Source organism: Poecilia reticulata, chromosome 22, assembly GCF_904066995.2.
Source record: "Poecilia reticulata chromosome 22, P_reticulata-male-v2, whole genome shotgun sequence".
NCBI classification, from domain to species: Eukaryota; Metazoa; Chordata; class Actinopteri; order Cyprinodontiformes; family Poeciliidae; genus Poecilia; species Poecilia reticulata.
The window spans coordinates 8,560,025-8,572,641 of record NC_088851.1 but is presented as its reverse complement, the minus strand read 5'-3'; the positions used below and the strand labels follow the sequence as shown (position 1 = coordinate 8,572,641).

The 12,617-nt window shown below is 42.1% G+C and overlaps 1 long non-coding RNA gene across 1 annotated transcript in view; it reads left to right on the top strand.

Moving 5' to 3' along the window:
* The window catches only part of LOC145549999 (uncharacterized), a 106,922-nt gene extending 95,229 nt beyond the window's left edge, over positions 1-11,693 (top strand). The window contains exon 2 of the long non-coding RNA XR_014085812.1: positions 10,714-11,693. This is a non-coding gene — a long non-coding RNA (uncharacterized LOC145549999). The remainder of the gene's footprint in view (positions 1-10,713) is intronic.
* The last annotated feature ends 924 nt before the right edge of the window (positions 11,694-12,617 follow it).

The following is a 12,617-nucleotide window of genomic DNA, read 5'->3' as shown; positions in this document are numbered from 1 at the left end:
TTCTTGATGTGGAAAAAGGAAGCCCCCTTACTTTCCCCAGACGCAGTTGGTGCAGGCCCTAAAAAAAAAAAGGAGAGCTATTTCAGAGTTTGAAACAACCTATTTCTTCCTCACTTAGCAACATGCCAGCAGATGTTAACGTTTACTTAATTTCCTGACTTGTATCTGTGACGTACATGTGTGCCAAAACTGAGCTCTGGGTGTCCTGTGGGCTTTGCAGCACCTGTGTGCAAACCGTACCAAACCGGATGCTGGAGGTTTGATCTGTTTGTGTCTCCTTTTTTGCAGGCATCCTTCACGCCCACAAGGTTTTTCTAGGCCTTTAAAACTGTATGAATAAAAAGCCTAGCTGCAGACAGTACGGAACATGAGGAGGAGGCGTGCAGTGCTCCATACTTTGATGCTTCTGTGCTCCTCCGAGGTGTCTTTTAACCCATTCATGCCCACATAAGAAGAAGTCAGCAAAGCTAAAGGCTGAAAACAACAACAGCAACCTCCTCCATTGGGAAAACACCCTCTTTCATTGACTAAAGTTATTACAGTTTCCATGATGTCCTCGTATCTTTATTTGGACCGACGAGCTCGTTATTAAATTAGGACTTCTTGTTGTGAAAATCTTTCCCGCAGTGGCCAATGGAAACCGTTTTTTTTTTTTTTATGAAGGCAGTGCGCCATAAACAAACGAAAGTTGGCAATCCGGGATAGCGCCATCTATCAACGGTGTTTCAAAGAAGAATAACCACCTATTTTAGTTTAGAAAATATGTTTCATGTCCCACTGCTCCACCTTTCACTAATCCACCTTTATGATGTAACACGAGTGACCGCGTGTGAGTCACTCTCGGAAATCAACAGATCCGAGAGGTGGACTTGTTGATTTTCGACGTGAAAACATGCAAGTTTTGACAATTCAAGAATTAACAGTGGTTCCATTTGAAATGTTTCTGTCATTCAACCGATGAACCCCCCCTCCCTAACTTTCACCAGGGAGCTACGAGAATCAGACATACCGGGTTGTCGATCATGCTGTAACGCAAATGCTTCTCAAGTCTCAGTAACTATAACAATTAACTGTAAATAACCCCTTTGACGGAAACTAATGTCGTGTAAAAAAAAAAAAAAAAAGGCTAATTGTTTTCAATTCAACCACAGTTCAACCCTCTCATTCATTTGAGGTTTCGGTAGTTCTTGGAGGCTGTATCCTGTCTGAAATAGGAGTCATAATCAAGAGGTTAGCTAGACTTCTGTCATCAGTTACTGTTGAGTTGGACACAAGTCCTGGCAGGACAACGGAACAATTATTCGTTTGCTGCGCTCACAAAGAACGTGGAACAGGAACGACAGGATCTGGAGCAAGACGACAGTAAGCAGGTGAGGCACAGAGGACAAGCAGACTGCTTGGTGATGGAAGCAACTGAGAGGGCAGAAAGGAAACTAACTGGCTCATAACTGCGGTGGAGGTGATTAGTTACATGAAAGCCGTGTGGAAATAATCAGCAGATCGCAATGCGGCTGGGTTGGATCCTGACCCGAGGAGCCGAGGGAATGGTGCAAAACAATAAAACAACAACCGAAACAAACACAAGCAGACGATAAATGGAACACTGTGGGATCGCACGAACAGAAAACACGAGGACCCTCAGACCAAGGCGCTGTCCGCTGACGATTCAGACTGAAAATCGCTCTGATTATTGGCACCGTTGGTAAAGATATATCTCTCTTCTCTTCAGCTCACCGCACATATTCTCTGCAAAAATATGAATCTTGTGACTGAGAAAACCATGGGAGAAGATTGAGTTAGTGACTGATTTGATATGTCTCGAGTCATTATCCCGTTGAAAACCCAGATAAAGATATTTTTGCCATCTTGTAGATTCCAGGTGGATCCCAGTGTCATGGATCCCAGTTAGAAGAAAAACAAGCCCACAGCATCACAGATCCCACCACCACACTTAATAATAGGGTATGAGGTGCTTGTCCACATGTTCATCTTCTTTTTTTTTTTATGAATAAATTCCTGACCCACCTGAAGCGTTGGCAGCAGAAAAGCCCCAAACTTTAGTTTCACCTAACCAAAGCACACCATTCCAGTTAAAGTCTCAGGAGTTGTTTAGCAAACTTTGCATGTTTACATTTTTGACAGTAGGAAAATGGTCTTTTTCCAGGCGATAAACTTACCCTGCACTGTAATTAGCCTGACCTGAAACACGATTAGACGCAATTAATCATCTCTAACAATAGGGCCTTAGCCGCCCTTTTTGCCACTTTGTTACAACAGCAACAATAACAAAATTCAGAACTTTTCCCAAGCTTAAGAAAACTTTTCTCTTAGTTATTGCTACATAATTCACATGCAAACACATGTTTTTTTTTGTTATTTTTTTGCTTACAACACACAGGAGGCCTGATTCCGGTCCAGAAATGCGACCGACTTGTTTTAGTGATGCATGCCGCCGCTATTGCAATACAGCCGTTCTCACAGATTGTTTTGTGAAGCAGATTCCAAGCTCTTGCAACACTCTGATCTCCAAATCCAGATTTTACTAAACAAGACTCTATTTTCACTAATTAGTTCTTCTTTTACATTTAGGCAGCACGCGTCGCAGATCTATTAAAAACGTCTCACTCATAGACAGACCCCAACTCTGCGTCTTGGCCTCTATTTTTTTCTTTTTTCCTGAGCAGGTGATTATGTCCTGGGAAAGTACATTTAAATGGAAGTGGATTACTTCCTCTTTAACCCCGTTAATGGCATGAACAAAAGTCCAAAGCAGCCGGTGGTTAGAAAAACAAGTGACTCTGCCAAAGGTCATTTGACCTCGGCAGAGAGTTGAGGGGGAGGTGCAACGTAAGGCCGGGGAAAGAAAAAAAAAAGCTCTATTCTACTAAAATGCAATTGTCACGAAAGTAATGTCCCCAAATTATAGCAAGGGGCCCGGATAATTTCCTGTAGTGATGCTTATGCGCCGCTATTTCTACTTTTGCTCTGTTTATTTTTTCAAGGAAGGGGAGGGTGCTGGGAGGACCGGGGAGTGTGGACACATAATCCTCCCAGAAAAAAAGTGATTTATTTATGAATTCCAGCGCAGAACCTCCCCTCCTGAGAGCTGGCCCAGCCTGCCAGAAGTCATTGGCTGATGTTTACAGGACTGGATTGGCTAATTCCCATGGTGCAGTGTGCCTGCAGTGCTATCTTATTTATACAAGGCCTGATATGGGAGAACAGAGGGGTTTATTTTCGGATATTCCCCATAGATGGATCTGATTTCTCCAACTGGAGCCGTTTCCTCCATACGTGCTGCGCTTCAGGTTCTAGCCGGTGGACTGTGCGCGTCCGTGGACAGACGCTGTTGGAGGAGGCCGCGTCGCTCGGGCAAAGGAAGCGCCGTCGCTGCGTCGGCGCGTAAGGGCTCCAGACAATGGGCCGAGTTCAGAGTCTGTGAATCTGTGTTACATAATGAGCAGTAATTAACAGTGAACCACGATAACGTTTGAGTTAAAAAGAAAAAAAAAAGCTCCTCGGCTTCTCAGAACTGGCTGGTCAACTCGACAAGGCAGTGATGTGTCAGCCTCCTTCAAACCCAAACTGTTTTTAATTTTCTGTGGGCGGATTTAATGATTTTAATGATTGTGGTGATGAAAACCCAAGTCTTAAAGTTTTTTTGTTTGTTTGTATGAAGCCCCCCCCCCCCCCCCCCCCTCCTTTCCCCTCATCGGAATACTTAAATCAAAACTTGCAGCTCATGTCTTATTTTATTTTATTATTTTTTGCCTTTTTAAAGCGAATCACCTACAGACTCATAAACACTTGAGTGTTGACGTATTTTTCTCGAGCCGCTCGACGAATGGGATGACGCCGGTTTGCAGTAAATGTTTTAATTATGAAGCACAAACACTTGGAGACGAGCGGTCATAACAGAGCATTTTTGCGATTTAAAGCAACATCTGCCTTTTATGGGAGCTCGGATCATTTATTTGCCAGTTTTGCCTTCTTATACGTTGCAAACACTTTTCAACTCGCTCGTGTTTTGTTTTGTTTCTGTTGTCTTCGTTTCACTGGGTGAACGAACGAAGGAGGACACTTTGGCCCATACAGTTTGTGTCGCCTTTTATCCCACAGGAAGCTGAAGAGCATCAAGGGCGCTGGTGGGACTGGTTCTCCATGACCAATTTAGGCAAACCTGAGTTCGCGTGTCACCGTCTGCTGCGTGGAGGACGGCTCTTACCTCACCGCTTATGCTATGACATTCTCAAAACTTATGATGCGACAGTAGGCGCTTCGGCTCGGGCCTCCCCCCTCTGACATAACTTCTCACTTGCTCAAATCTCGTACCAAAGAGGTTGACCTGTAAAACAGCCATTTCCTTATTTATAAAAGCACAAATTTCAATGTATGACATAGATAGTGCATGTGATCTTTTCAAGTTTGACAGAAGAATACATAGTTTTCCGGATGAGGGGGTGGGGGGGTGCCTCTGAAAATTTTCCAAGGCAGAAACGGAGGAGCTGCAAGGCTCCACGCTGTACAACGTTTAATTGTGTCGAGTATTTTCTACTCTTTAAGGTAAATACATGTAGCGAGTTTTAGATTTAGACCCTAAATGTGTGAGTTTGTGAAAGCTGTGTTAACTCTTTATTACTTTTGTCATCAAAGTGTTGGGTAAACTGGAGACTTTAGGTTAGCGCTTAAAAAAAAATTAAAGAAGTGAAAAGCAGGAGAGGGAAATATTTCCCAGAGTGCTTAGCGGCATGTTTTGTATCCTGTGTTGCACTGTGATGAATGTGTGTTACATTGATCTGACTCTTGTGTGCTATTAAGGTGAATGTTTATTTTATTTCTCTTGATTATGAAATTTGACAAAATTTCATTTTCAAGTTAAACCACATTCAAATGTTTTGCAGTGTACATTCAAAGTGCTGCATATAGTGCAGACTTTCCTGTGTTGAAACACTGGTGGTGTCTGCATCTTGCTACAAATGATTTTGTTCAATAGGAACAGAGAGGTTGGTCACCGCTGATGGGAAGATGGTCACTTAATACGGAGAAATTGTGGAAGAAAAGCAGCCGGAGCTACAATGATCCCAAATCAAAGTTAGAATTTGCGGGAAGAGTTGGAAATCAATGTTCACAGATACGTTTAATCAAATCTGACCGAGTTTGAGCAATTTCTCCAAAAATAATAATAATAAAAAAGGCAACATATTTGCTCTTTGGATGTTTGTTTGAGAAACCCTCAGCAGCTTCTACAAAGGACTGACTCAAACTGGGCCGGACACAGATGCGCGCCACACTTTTCTGATTTTTGTTTTGTAGGAATTTTGAAACCCATCCATCGTTCCTTTCCACTCCCGCAACAATTCACAGCTTTGCATCCCAGTAAAACACATTCCAGTTCGAGGTTGCAGCGTGTCAAAATGTGGGAAAGTTTAAGAGGTGTGTACTTTTGCACCGGCGATTAAAACGATCGGATCGCGACGGCAAGCTCAGCACCACCGGCCTCCTCATGTACTCCCTTTGATGCCATCGCTGTTGGGTATTTTTTCCAAACAGATACCTCAGATGCGGTTTCTAGTTTCAAGCGCTCATGTGTCTGCCCTCTTGCACCCACGGTGTGATTTACGTACTTTATATAGAGCCTAAAATATATATATATATTTAAAAAAAAAAACTACTTTGTTTTCCTCCTTAAGAAACATCTGCGATGGACAGCAAACTTTCCAATCAACCCTGTGAGAGAACGCCAGCGAGAATTAGGACATGACAAGCGGTGACCACGACTCCCAGGAGGACAACTGTGGGGAATCCAGAAACTGTGATCATGCTCTTGTAATCATTTGCTAGCTGCGAGCGCTCCGCTGTGGGATTAGATCAGAAACTACATATCGGTTAGGGACGAGAAAAGGCCTAGATGGAAACAGCGCAGCATTCCACTTGATTGCCTTTTGGCTTCGGCCGCTGATGCGATCTCACAAAGGGAGGAATGAGGTGTTTGACTGTTAGCCAACTCCAGAGAAAGAGGTTTATGAATGTTTTTACTGAACTTTTTTTTTTTTTTTTAAGCGTGATTCATTTTATGGGTCATTTATGGAAACGTTCACGTGAAAGACCGCTTGAAATGTTGATGCTTCTCATCGTTCTCTGTTTGCTTCCAGACCCCCAGGCATTCCTCATTTTCAATGGGTCACGGTTAAATTTCTCTCGAACATTTACAAAACCGATGTTTCTTGCGGAAGGCCGACGGATTTACGTTTCGTCTCGGTTTGTATTTGTTATTAATTTTGACATCCGAAACGAGCTTGAAAACTCCGGCGGTGGAAACCTCAATATACGCCTGGCCTGCTTCGACAAAAAAAAAAACCGTCATCGAGGAGCAGGGAAGCCATGTTTCTTCTGCTGTTTTCGACCGATGGAAAATGGAAACCAGCTGTCGCGCACGGCTCCAGCACAGATAAACTGATAAAAACAGACTTTCCACATGTGCTCCCAAAGTCCAGAGGAGAGATTAAAAGGGAGAGCGAGAAAGAGACGGGACTACGATGCTTTGCATCCGGGATTCGGTTTATTACGCGTTTCGTCACGGCCGGCACGGTCGCTTTTGGCACCCGGCGTGCAAAAGGGAGCAGTCGAGGAAGGAAAGGGAGATTATTTTAAGCCGGAGCCGATTATTTTTACACCAGGTTTTCTTGGTTATGTGGTAGTCACATAGACAACCAGCTGAAGCTGTGTGTTAGTCAGTGGGCTACGTCACAGTGTGGTGTTGGTTTGAAGTGGCGCAGTTAGAGGATGTTTGCGCCATGTTTCCTGCGTGAGAATCCTGTCATTATACTGTTGGTTTGGGGGGGGATCTTTATTCATGTTGTCTTGCACTGAATCATTCTGCCACTTCAATTTGGGAAGAAATGGTTTCACGAATCAAGATGAGAAATCTCGCAAGATGTGAAAAAATTAAAAATTTTCTACCTGCGTACTCGTTAACCCAGCATTTGAACTATATGCTCCTTGACACTTCTGGTACATTCCTAAAACAAACTGTTACAGCCAACAAGGGCAGAACGTAACCCAATATATACAATATATATATATATACAATAAATGTAATGTGGCCAAAGCACATAACATGAACAAATCTGGCATTATAAATGTAGAACATTTCCATTTTTTTTCTATTTGAGTGCACTTATTCAGTTGGACATACACATTGAGCATTAAGAAATATATTTATTTCTCTCCTCTCACCTCTCATGCCCCTCATTATTCAGAAAAACAAAACCACAATATATATATATTTTTAGATATATGTGTTTTTAGCTTTCAGTTAGAAGTCCACCATATATCCGTGTCATCTCTCTTAGTCTTCTAAAAGGGAAAAACAAGAGAACATGGCATGTCAGTAAGGCAGAAATGTGTTTATGGCTATGCTGTAAATGATGCTTTTTACTGTATTTAGGGCAATAAGTTCATGGAAAGGTCTCAAATGTTCGAGAAGTGCAGCACACAGTGGCATCTTTGGGTCACTTAGACTCCAAAACAATCCCCACACACCAACTATATGTCAAATGGTTTTGGGAAGCATAAAAAAAACAAAAAAAGAAATCTTTCAACTGGAAACATGTGACCTGGTCATATGAGAAACAATTGTAGAGAGTCGGAGTGAAATGTGGAAAATCAGTGGGTTGGTTGGGGCGTACGATATTATAAGCTCTTAAAAATGCAAAAGTTTTTAAAATAAGAATGTGTTGGCCTCAACCAGAGAGCTGAAAATGGACCGTCATGGGGAGTTTCAGTAGATTAACGATCGAACCCCAGAAATGGTGCAACGGACCCAAACTCAACCTCCGTCTACGGTCATCACAGTTCCCAGATCGGCATCTCAAAGGACAGTCACAGCGAGCATCAGCGAATCCGACAAGATCTGGAAGATGCAGAGAAATTTCACAAAAAGAGAAATTGATAAACATCCCTTCTAGTGGATGTTCCAAAATTATAAAATGTTGAAGACTAAACATTGTTCAAAATGGCAAAGAAGAGCTGAGAAGGGAATAAATAATAAATGTGGGGATTTTATAAAAACAATTTCATCTTGGGGTGTTTTTTTTTTTTTCTTTAACCAACTAAAAGAACTGCATTCAAATTCAGGGTAGAGTTATTTCACTTATCTCAGGCATTTATTTAGATTAAAAACAATCCTTTGCACTCCAGACCAGTAGGATTTATTTAGGCGTTGTGTCAACCAAATGACTCAAATCAGCACATTGTCACCATCCCACACACAGACGCAGATGTTGTTTGTTGCGCCGACGCCGTTTAATGCAGGATCATAATATTAAAAAAACACTTGAGCAGATAATGTTTGTTTTAAAGCAGACTGCGCAGAAATGTCTGGCTGAAAATATGATTTTTCACAAATGGACTTAGAAAAAAAGTATTAGCCTCCTCTCGTTTGGGCCTTTTTGTGGCAGAAGGATTGATTTAAAAAAAAAAAAAAAGTTCTCGCATCACCCCCTCTTCGCTGCCCACCCTTGTTTTTTGGAAATATTATGGCCTAAATTTGCTTTCTTCACTTTCTTTGGTTTCAAACAGCAGATTCGTGAAGACAGGCAGGCCCCTGTGATCCCCTCCATCAAGCCCGTCTCCGCATTCACCCCCCGACAAACTCCTGTCAATGGTTTCCAGCTGGCTGTCGCTCAGCGGTTCTCCTGGGAGAGGAGGAGCCTTAAACTGGCTTCAGGCTCTTGCTCCTTATCCCCCCCATTCCCTCCAACACCACCAAAAATCCCCCTTTTCTTCCTCTTTTGGCCAACCTCCACCCCCCACCGTTCCACATTTGTTTCATTTGTGTAAAAATCAAATAAACATTTGTTTGTTGCGTACTCTGTAGAAAACGGCTCACAAAGAATCAGGAAAACGTACCAGCGAGCTGAGTTTAAGCGTGCGGAAACGACAAGAACATGGATTCTCGGTTAATTTGGGAAATTTGAAATGTTGCGATGCGTCAGAGGCTGTAACTGGAAATGTGCTGAGAGAGTTAAATTGGAGGCAGCAGAGGAGTGGTGTGGCGGTGGTGGAGGGGGGAAGCTGCTGCTTAAGAAGAGTCATTTTCTGCCTTTCATGCTATCTTGATGAGGGCAGTACTTCGGTCTGGTGGTGAGGACTAAATATAGCTGAGAGTGTTTCAGTGCCAGGGAAGTGTTTGCGTCACGCAGGGTAAATATTTCTCTCTTTGGCAAGCATTTTGTGCCCGAAAGCTCACTTTTCCATGAACATTCAGCAGAAAAATCGAAGTGGTTTTTGGCTGCAGGTGGGCTGGAGCTGATTAACAAAGTATGCGCAGGACGATTAACTTAAATGAGTAAAAAAGAGAAAAAAAGAGGTAAAGAAAAGGGTCAAGTTTAAAAAAAAAAAATCGCAACAACCCAAATGTTTAAAGAGGAACGGACACACTCGGATACACATAAAATGAGCATACATCAACACGAGAACAAACACTCGGGATGGAGTGTTTATCTTCCAGGAGTGATGGTGATGACAGTCGGTTGTCGTCAGGGTCAGAGGTCAAAAGAGGAGGAGGAGGAGTGAATGTGCAGGCTGCTGATGGAGAGACCTGGTGTTCTGTCACTCACTGTGGTTAGAAGACTAGGTGTGTTTGGTATGGTTTTTGCTGTGTGTGTGTGTGCATGTGTGTGTGTGTGGGGGTGTGTGTGTGCGTGTGTGTGTGAGTGCTTATGTTAACTTTTCTTTGCACCAATGACAGCACATTGCTGGGAAGTGTGACTGTTCGAGTTTTACATTGTGAATACCAACACATCTGCAGCATCAGCATGCACACCTCTCCATGTTAGGTCTGAAAGACGAGCCTTTGGTTCTGTTGAGTTGACGAACAAACACGTCCGTGAAAGATTTCTACTCAAAACGTCTGCAATGTGTAAATGCACAGCTGGTGGACCTCAAGGTTCTACTTTTGGTCCTCTGTTTTGTAGTTAGTACAACAAAACATTTTTTTAAGTCTTTTACTTGTACACTGCAAAAAACACAAAATCTCACCAAGTATTTTTTGTGAAGCAATCTGCCGATGGAACAAGTACTTTTTCATCAACACTAAGGAACTTTTGACTTAAAACGAGCTTCTATATCTTACTAAAACGTTACTTGTAAGTTAGTTTGTCTTATCTCAAGTTTGTTTAGATATTTGACTAGAAACTAGACCAAAAATACTTGGTAAGATTTTGTTTTTGCAGGCGTCTTGAGTCCTATGCTGATGACGCCATTGTACATTTGTTTGAAAAAAAACAACAACAAAAAAACAACCAAGCTGCAGGCTGCGAAAGAGATGTAAGCTTTGATGATTAGGATCCCCAGCTTATTATGTAACTCATGTTTTCATCTCAGTGTGATTAAACCATGTATGTCAACTTTTGGTGTTCTGTAAATAGAAGCCCAGATCTAATAAAAGCAGGGCATCAGGGAGGGGGGGCCATTTAGATGGGTTATTGATTTCACAACTTCCTTTTGAAATATTTAAAAGCAAAAAAATTCAGGAAAAAAAAAATACGTTTATGAATTTTAGACACAAAAACAACCCAAATATCGACACTTTGCAGATGTCCATCCATCCATCCATTTTCTTGCACCCTTGTCCCTTAGTGGGGTCGGGAGGGTTGCTGGTGCCTATCTCCAGCTAACGTTCTGGGCGAGAGGCGGGGTCACCCTGGACAGGTCGCCAGTCTGTCACAGGGCAACACAGAGACATACAGGACACACAACCATGCACACACACACACCTAGGGGCAATTTGGAGAGGCCAATTAACCTAACAGTCATGTTTTTGGACTGTGGGAGGAAACCGGAGTACCCGGAGAAAACCCACACATGCACAGGGAGAACATGTAAACTCCATGCAGAAAGACCGGGGCTGCAAGGCAACAGGTCTACCAACTGCGCCACTGTGCAGAATTACCTCATGATGAGTTTGACTCAAACTGGATGAAAAACAAAATACTCAATAGAAAAAAAAAAAATTTAGACAACTTTAAAAAAAAATTGGATAAAATCAAATTCCTGTCGTCACTCCAGATATTAAGCCAATCGACAGTTTGCGGCAACATTTGCACTTGCGACTCACCTACGCTTTTCGTCCACCTGGTGCGAGTTTTGGCTGTTGTTGAAAAAAACCCCATAAGACTAGTCTGGACATCGACGGCTGGTGGTGACATTCCCAGAAAGACTTGCCTCTGTCGTTCCAACAAAGGCGGATTCTCAAAGCGTTGACTCGAAAGGGCAAGATTCAAATGTATTGATTAGTATTGGTAGGAATAAAAAAGGGGGGAAAATTATGTATAGTTTTTCCTTTATTTAAAAATTATAAATTGGTTAGCGTTGTTTCATGTGAAAATCCAGTAAAAATCCCATCGAAGTTTGTGGTTGTTGTGGACAAACTGAGGAAATGTTCACGGATGAGTGAGCGAATACTTTCGCGAGACCCTGTTCAAATTAAATCTTAAATCTGTAAAACGACCAATTAAATCTGTGATAAAATATTGCTTAATGATAGCTGCTTGTGTTTTTAAAACGTAGATTTTACACTTTGACAAATCCTGTGATTTAATCTTGTTTTACATCATCAACCGAGGGCCGCAGATGGAAATCAGCTCATGGCTGCAACTCTCACTTAACAGTATGAACTCATTTTGATCAAAGCAATAAAAAAAATAATAAAAACTTCTTGTTTGGGGCATTTGTGCTCAAGAACAGACTCAATAAGAGAGCATCAGCGCTGTGGTGTGACGCTGTCACAGTTACCTCTTACTCGGTCGCTCAGAGGCTCAATTTGGCCAATGCCAAGAGTGCTTATGAGCACAAGCTAAACATTATAAGATCAACCAGAACAGCTTACTCAGAGCTCCGCGTGCTTTACAAGAACATGTGGTCAAGATAAACAGTGTGTTATCTGCGCTTAAAATCACATCTGTCTCACAGCAGATGGTGCGAGCTAGCCAGTGTTGCTGTAGGTAAATTTAGCCTCACGGAAAAGAGAACTACGTCAAATATTTTTAACTGCTTCAAGAAATTTTTAAAAAACACAACAGTTTAATGTAAATTAGCAGTCGGTGTGATGATAGTAAATCCAGCTTGAATAGGTTTTTGAAAAACAATTTTCCGCACTGACAGTACCAGTGTTTGGCTACGTTCACACTGCAGCCTGAAGTAACCTAAATATGATTTTGATTTTTTTTGTCCTCACACAACCTGTATCTGACTTTCTTTGTGACAGTCTGAACAACACAGGTTCGATATATATATATATTTTTTTACAAATTCAACCCAGGCTGTACTGATTATCGTCCTGACACGTGGAGTTAATGTGCTCCACGTACCAGCATATTAACTCCACCGTTAAAATCCACGTTTACTTCTTCAAACAATGAACTCGCTCGCTGTGGGTGACGCCGTCGTCCTCCTTCTGTCTGCTTCTTCGTCTTGCCCGCAAGTAGCAGCGTCCGTTTGTTGGTCAAGTCACTCATCTGATGCGAAAAAAAAACATCTCGGTGTCTGTGTATTTTGGCAAAATACACAAATTTCGTTACAGCTGAGGAAAAAAAAAATCACCTCATTCAAGCGCA